Raw genomic sequence first — 8,418 nt, forward strand, 5'->3', positions numbered from 1 at the left:
CACTGTAGTTACTGATTTTAGTTCTTTTGCATAAATAATGGGATGGGATAGCTGGGTCATAGGATGATTCCACTAATATTGTGAAAATGGCTGTACTACCAGAAGCATTAAACAGATTTAATGCTATTCCAATTAAAATCCCAATGACATTCTTCATAGAACTATAAAAAGCTATCAAAAAATTTATTTGGAAAAAATAAAAGACTCAGAATAGCCAAAGCAATTCTTAGCAAGAAGAGTGAAGCAGGAGACATCACAATATCAGACCTTAAACTATACTACAGTGCTATAGTAACAAAAATGGCCTGGTCTTGGCACCAAAGGAGACACGTAGACCAATGGTACAGAATAGAAGACACAGAGACAAATGACAGAAACTTCTGCTTCAACAGAGGAACTACTGGGAGACACCTCACATCCCATTCATAACATTTACTGCTGGCCCCCTCAAACCCCATGTCAATTTCACAATGCAAAATTAATTTAGTCCATATCCAAGTGTTTCACAATCTTAATAATTCCAGCATTCCCCCAAAGTGAAAGTCCAAAATCTTTCCTGAAACTGTAGGTGAACTATTGGCTGTGAACCCCTATAAAACATCAAAAGAAGTTACAAGCATCCAGTATTCACTAGCAGAGAGTAAATCTTCCAATAGCAAAAGGCAGTAATAGGGGCACATAAAGAATGGATAAGGGGTGAGGAAATGCAAAACCCTGTTGAACAAATATGTCCCTCAACTCCACCTATAATTCCTCATGTAGCATATAAGACCCTTGAGTATAAAAAGATATTTCCAAAGTGCTTAGGTATTCCTGCTCTTTGGCTTCGCCATTTGCAGAGCACAGGCAAATGCTCTCTTTTCCTTTAGCTATCTCTGTAGCCAGCAGCTTTTCATGGCCTTCAGTTCATGCTTTTGGTAACCTCTAATTTCTGGAAATCCCATTCAGACTTTGGCTTCACCTTCAGAGCTTCACCTATCACCTGCTCAGGGGAAGCCTGCAGGGCCTCAGACCCTGCTACAGTTTGATTGGCATATGAAGCCTTTTTTTGAGATGGTGGTGAAAGGCAGCCTGACCCCTTAACTTGAGCACCCTGCATTCCTGCAGAGCCAGCACAATGTAAATAGTGGCAAAGACTTTTGTCAGCTTGTGCTTCAGTTGGGTTCCTGAAACTACTGCTGTGATGATTTCTGAATGTCTTCCTTGCTGAGCAGGGAAAACTCACTTTCTGGGCCCCTGTGCTAGTGGGGTGGCCCCAAGACAGTTTGGAAGGGAATTTGTCTTCTACATCCATGAGTGTATAACAGTGGTGGTCTTGCAAATTCCTTACATGTCCTCAGCCTCTTCTATATTGTGTCAGTTTGAAATACTTGACATCTCTTAAGGGACTGCAATGTCTTTACCACCACACCTTCCTTGGCCATTATCTCAATGATCACGTTAAAAATCTTATCAAATATGGATTTTAACTCTACTAAAATAAGCAACTGCTTTCTTACAATGCTATATGACTCTGGTATCCATATGAATATCAGAAAGGCTATTTAAAACATGAAAAATATAATGGTTATGGCATAATATTGTCAGTCATGAATATTACCTGAAAGCACTCAGTAGATTATGTTACCATAATGTCTTGTTGGTGGATCTCTTTACAATAGATATTGTCACACAATTTATCTTACTATAAAAATGTGTTTCTTTGTACTAAACTAGCACACAAAGTAAAGTTTTTCTAAATTCTGAAGAAATATCATATTATACACACATACCAATAGTGTTTTTGTGTAATTTGACACAACCTGTGAAATATCATGAAGTTCTTATATCAATATTTTCTTTTTTGCTTTCCTTCATCACCAATTCTTTCAATATAAAATATCTTATAACATAAGGTAAACATCCAAAGTCTTCGTCAAGATAGATACTTATCATTAGGGATGGTTTTGCAATTTAATTGCATTCTTAATTCATATAATAAGTATGATCTTTACCCACCTAACTTAACTCAAAAATTGTTGATACAAGTCACCCATAGATGTTCAATAAGCTATATTTCTGGAAGAAATGCATGTAAATATGGAGTTTGCAGAATCATCTGGGATTCTCTGAAGGTCTTTCTGCTCTAGCAGGGAACACTGGAGCAGTGAGAACCAGAAACTATACACACAGTGTGTGGATGGAGCTTGTGTTCTGTTTGGATCCTGTTAAGCAAGTCAAGGCTTCCTGTAGCATCCAGTGCTGGGGTGCTCACTGGTTCCCAAGCATTCCCCTATCTGCAAACTTTAAGAAATGCCTTTACTAATCAATCAAATATGTTCAGGCTTTTAAATTTACCTAGGTAATAAGTACAATGGTTTTTTTTTCATTTTTTTTCCTATTACTGTACTGGTGAATAAAATTGTTTCTCAAAAGTTAGAATTTGATGTAATATTTTCATATTATATATTTTTTTATCTTTTTGTTATATAAGTATTCCTAGGTAACTTGATATGAGCATATGTCATTTACAATTCATAGTTGGCAAAGCATATGTCAATGAGGACACTAGAATGTTTGGAGAGAAATAACGTTTGTGAGATGATGAAAGACTGCCCCAAGACTTGGAAGTGGCACACCCCTGCAATTCCAGTGCATCAGGAGCTAAGGCAGGAGAATAAGAGTTTCCAAGCCAGCATCAGCAACTTAGTGAAACAGTATTAAACACATAAAAGTCTGGGGATGCTCCCTTGTATTCAATCGCTGTTCAGGAAAAAAAAATAAACTGCCACGAGGTTTTAGGAAACAAGTACAGATAGATGTTTAGAGTTCAGTAAAGTGAAACAATTTTAAGTGTTCACATCATCAGACACCGAGGCCAGACAATTACAATGTGGCAGGAAAACTGTCCAAAAGATGACCTGCATTTCAGCCTTGGGGTTTGGTTCCTGACTCTGGGTCACTCATGAACAGCTAAGGAAGGTGGGGTCTCTTCCCCAGCAGTTGGGTTTATTGTCAGGACACAAGGGGTGGTAACAATGCCCCCCCCCCCCGCCGTTTACTTTACGGAAAAAGAAACTCTTCTCTTTTTTTCATGTTCTAGATGGAGAGGGATATTATTGTGTTTCTCTCTGGATTTTTGGTCACAACTTCTTTAGGATTTGATTTTTGTATATTTTCAAATAATTAATTGACAAAATTATATATCTCATTTCTTGCATATTTGACACTGGCTCTGAGTAAGAATAAATTATGGAGTGTAAGTTATCTCTAGATTAAATTGGTAAAATTTTCCTCTGTCACAGTATTTGATCACATCAATGTTTATAGGAGCTCAAGTCACAATAGCTAAACTATAGAACCAAACTAGATGCTGTTTATATAGGTAAGAGGACATATTGGATAAATCTTCAATATATATATATATATATATATATATATATATATAGCCTAAAATTCTTTGAGGTATATATATATATAACCAAAAAATTTCAGCAAATATGTTGAACTATATTTATTCACTAAATTATGCATTGATTAAAAATAAGTGGGAACCAATGTAACAAAAGAAGTAAAAAGACCTCTACAATGAAAACAACAAAACAAAGAAGGAATTTGAAGATGTCCTTAGAAAATGGAAAACCTCCCATGATCTTGGATAGGCAGAATTAATGTTGTCAAAATGACCATGCTACCAAAATCATTATACACATTTAATGCAATTCCTATCAAATCCCACTGTCATTCTTCACAGAAATAGAAAAAAGCAATTTTGAAATGCATTTGGAAAAATAAGAGATCCAGAATAGCGAAAGCAATCCTTAGCAAGAAGAGTAAAGCAGGAAGCATCATAATATAGAAATTTAAACTATACTACAGAGTCATAGTAACAAAAATGGCATGGTTTTTGCACGAAAATACACTTGTAGACCAATGGTACAGAATATAAGACATAGAGACAAACCCACATAAATACAGTTATCACATACTAAACAATGGTGCCAAGAAATACATCAAAGAAAAAATAGCTTCTTTAACAAATAGAGCTGGAAAAACTGGAAATCCATATGTAGCAAAATGAAACTAAATCCCTATCTCTCACCCTGCACAAAACTCAACTTAAAATGGATGAATGACCTAGGCATTAGACCCAAGACATTGTGCCTACTAGAATAAAAAGTAGAACCACATCTTCATCATGTTGGCTTAGGACATATTTCCTTAAAAAGATTCGTACAGCACAAGAAATAAAATCAAAAATCAATAAATGGGATGATATCAACTAAAAAACTTCTTCACAACAAAGGAAAAAATCAAGAACATAAAGAGAGAGCCTACAGAATAGGAGAAAGTCTTTACCACATGTACATGAAATAAATATATCCAAAAAACTTAACACCAAAGAAACAAATAACCAATCAATAAATACACTTAGAAACTGAACAGACACTTCACAGAGGAGGATATACTATTGATCAACAAATATATGAAAAAAATTTCAACATCTCTAGCAATTAGAGAAATGCAAACCAAAAGTACTCTGATATTTCATCTCACTCCAGTAAGAATGGAAATTATCAACAATAAAAGCAACATTACCTGTTGGTGAGGATGTGGGGGAAAAGGTATACTCATACATTGCTGGTGGGACCAAAAATTGGTGCAACCACTCTGGAAAGCAGTATGGATATTTCTTAGAAAACTTGGAATGGAACCACCACATATAACCCAGTTATCTCACTTCTTGTTTTATACCCAAAGAACGTAAATACAGCATACTATATGACACAGCCACATCAATGTTTATAGCAGCTCAAGTCACAATCCTAAACCCTAGACCCAAATTAGGTGCCCTTCAACAAATGAATGGATAAAGAAAATGTAGTATATGTACACAATGGAGTATTACTCAGCCTTAAAAATATAAAATTATGGCATTTTTGGGTAACAGATGGTGTTGGAGAATATCTTGCTAAGTGAAATTAGCCAATCCCCAAACACCAAAGGCAAAATGTTTTGTCGGACACACAATTTTGATCCATAATTTGGGGGAACATAGGGAACTATGGAGGAACTTCAGATTGTGCAAAAGGGAGTGAGGGGAAGGAAGGATGTGGGGGAGAGGGCTGTCAAAATGAGGCAGTCATTATTAACATATGTACATACACTTATGGTTGCACAAACCATAAAACTCTGTATCATATGCCACTAGAGAAATAAGAAATTATACTCCATTTAGAATAATGAGTTAAAATGCATTCTGCTGTCATGTGTAACTAATTAGAACAAATAATTAAAAATAAAAATGTATATAATGATAAAATTACAAATTTTATGAAGTATCCATGGAAAAATATGGTAAATCACAAAAAGATATCTTATAAAATAAATCAGCTCCTAATGATGTGATCCCAGTGTAGGCAGGGTTAGATGGAAATCCCAGATGTGAAGAGCTTTATCTAGGAACCACAAACAGGGAAATGAGGACAATCCTGAAATGCAATTTTATCATTTCCCTGAAAACAACTGTCTTTGCATTACTCTCCTCACAGCTTTCTTTACCTGCTTGTTCCTGAGACTGTAGATGAGAGGATTCAGAAGGGAGGAACCATGGTGTAAAAGGCAGAGAGAACCATGTCCTGGAGGGTGTCAGAGGTTGCTGAAGGTCTCAGGTACAAACTTGTGATGGAACTGAGGAAGACTGACACAACAAGGATGTGAGGGGTGCAGGTGGAGAAGGCCTTCCCTGGGGCTCTGGTGGGAAATTTCAGCACAGCAGAAAATATGTGAATATATGACATTATTATTATAGCAAAGAAGCCACCACCAATGATTATAATAGAGACAAGAAGAAGGACCATGTTGCTGGTGGTGTCAGAGCAGGAGAGCCTCAGCAGAGAGGGGTCATCACAGAAGAACTGATGGACCACGTTTTACTGGCTGAAGGAAAGCTGGAATGTGTTCCCAGTGTGCACACCTGCATACAGCAGACCACTGAGCAGGGAAGCCAGGGTCATGCAGACACAAATCTGGGGTTCATGATGAAGAGGTACTGAAGAGGCTGGCAAATGGCCACATAGCGGTCCCAGGCCATGATTGTGAGAAATAGCATCTCCACATATGCACAAAAAATGACCAAGAAGATATGTATTGCACAATCAGCTACTGAAATGACCCTGTTGCCAGTAAGAGATATGACACAGGTATTGAGGACAGTGACAGAAATGAAGCACATGTCTAAGATGGACAGGTTCCTGAGGAAGAAGTACATGGGTTTGTACAGGTGCTGGTTAGCAGTCGTGACTGTAACAATGAGAGGGTTCCCTAACAAGGTACCCAGGTAGGTCATTGGGAATGCTGTGAAATAGAGGAAACTCAGATTCCAGCCATCAGGAGAGCCCAGGAGGGGAAATTCAGTTACCATGGTGGCATTGGCCATTTACTTGAAATTCTGGTTATTTGAGAAGATGAAGAGTTAAAAAGAGGAAGTAAAAAAACCTGTGTGACAGTTCATTGTTTAATGCTCTGTAGTTTACTTACCTTCATCCTCCTCCATAAATACAATTCAATATTATTTTGCCATTACCTCCACACCTAATAACTCAAATTATAAAGCAAATTGTAATTTTTTTTTACATTTTTATGTAAAGATCTATATATATCATGTTGGAGTACTGATCACTATGAACATGAAAACATTTGACTCATGAGAAAACCATCTCAATAATTCAAATTTTCCCATTCCAGCATCACAGGCCCAGTGTTGTGGAAAACTGAGGTGACCTGAGTGCCTCTGAACTCTGCTGACGTCTCCCACTCTCCCTGGTGCTCCCCAGGATGGGGGTGGTGCTGTCTCATGGACACACACCCTCAACCAGCCTGTCCCTGCTCCTGCTGGGCTCTCTATTCCTCTCCAGGTTATCAGGGTAAGGTCTTCAGAGCCTCAGGCCCCGAGCAGCTGACACTCTCCTCAACTTCTACTTTGTACCTTTAAATGTTCTCACTCTGTGTTCACCACGATGAAGTTGAAGTTCCCTTTGTCAATAATTTATATTTTCCTTGTGGAACCTTCCATTATTTTTCTTTCTTTTTAATGGCATCATAATTATACAAAAAGATACTGAATGTATATGCTAAAAGAATATTTTTCCCATGGTTACATGGTTACATGGTTAGACCACCCATAGGTGACTCAATCCAGAATCACCCATATTGTCATTTCCTCTGCCCTCTGCAAACCTGGTCCTTCTCAGCACCTTCTAGGTTAACCACACTTACCCTTACAAAAGTGATCTTCCTGGTGAGCCTCCCTCGGTTCCTCTGGAAATGTGTGTTCCCCTGGGTCAGAGGTGGGTAGCCAGACACAGGTAGGTTGGTGTTAATTTCACAGTGAGGGTGAAGTTCAAGGGGTCCTACTCTGTCTACCTGAACACTGTCTTGCCCCATCCCCAATTCTTCCCTGATACAAACCTGAGGCTCACTCCCGAATGACCCCCTTGTTTATAGCATACTCTGGAACTTGCTGACAGAAGCCTTTTCTAACTGTGACATAGTGATATAATTTTCTCCATTAATATGTATTGGGCTTTAAAGAAGGCTCAAATGAAACTTTTCCTCTGGAAACTGCTTTACAATCTTAAACTTTTCCCCCTTCTGTGTAGTCTTAGAAATAGACATATTGTATTGCCTTTGATTAAATCAGCATGTATTCAACACTCAGATCATTGGTGCAAATTCCTTGATTTGGGACCTTGTATTGTTCATCTTTTTAGTATCAAGTGCACGACTTCCTTCACAGTGGTAAGGAACTAATGCCTGGTGGCTTTGTTGACTGATCACTCCCCTCGTCTGGATTTCTTTACGCTATTGACTTACAGATGAAGAGCTCTCACGCATGCTCTGCCCCTTCTACACTGCTATAGCACACACAGTGCAGGATGGTGGGAGGTCATGCAAGCGCAGGTGCCCTGTGCACTTGCAAATGTGCACATTTCCACTTTATAGCAGTAATTGCTCAACAAGCATAACCGATGAAACAAGTATGGCTACAACAATTACTGATGGTTAAGTTTTGGAAAGAAGAAAAATATTGATATTTTCAAGTAAATTGATTACCATGAGAGAAATAATACAATAATACATTATGTAAAAATATAAATGCACATGACAAATTCAGAAGGTGATGGGTGATGAGACAAATGCATTTTAAAAACTTTGCAGGTTTTCAACTTTTTATACTGACTTCCAGGCACTACAGGAGTCCTTGCTCACCACCCCTAGACATTTGTGTCAAATATAAGATAAACAAATATGTACACAGGATCTGGAAGTTGGCACAGAACTACAGAGACATTTTTTTGTTTCCACTTTTTATACTAAACCATGTACTATTTTTATTTTTCCAATAAAACTTAGTAAATTGTCCAGTAAGCAGTTTGA

The 8,418-nt window shown here is 37.7% G+C and overlaps 1 pseudogene; it reads right to left on the reverse strand.

Moving 5' to 3' along the window:
* Positions 1-5,487: 5,487 nt before the first annotated feature.
* LOC144255490 (olfactory receptor 14C36-like) lies at positions 5,488-6,418 on the reverse strand (annotated as a pseudogene).
* Positions 6,419-8,418: the final 2,000 nt, after the last annotated feature.

The sequence above is a fragment of the Urocitellus parryii genome, chromosome 1 (assembly GCF_045843805.1).
Source record: "Urocitellus parryii isolate mUroPar1 chromosome 1, mUroPar1.hap1, whole genome shotgun sequence".
Lineage (NCBI taxonomy): Eukaryota > Metazoa > Chordata > Mammalia > Rodentia > Sciuridae > Urocitellus > Urocitellus parryii.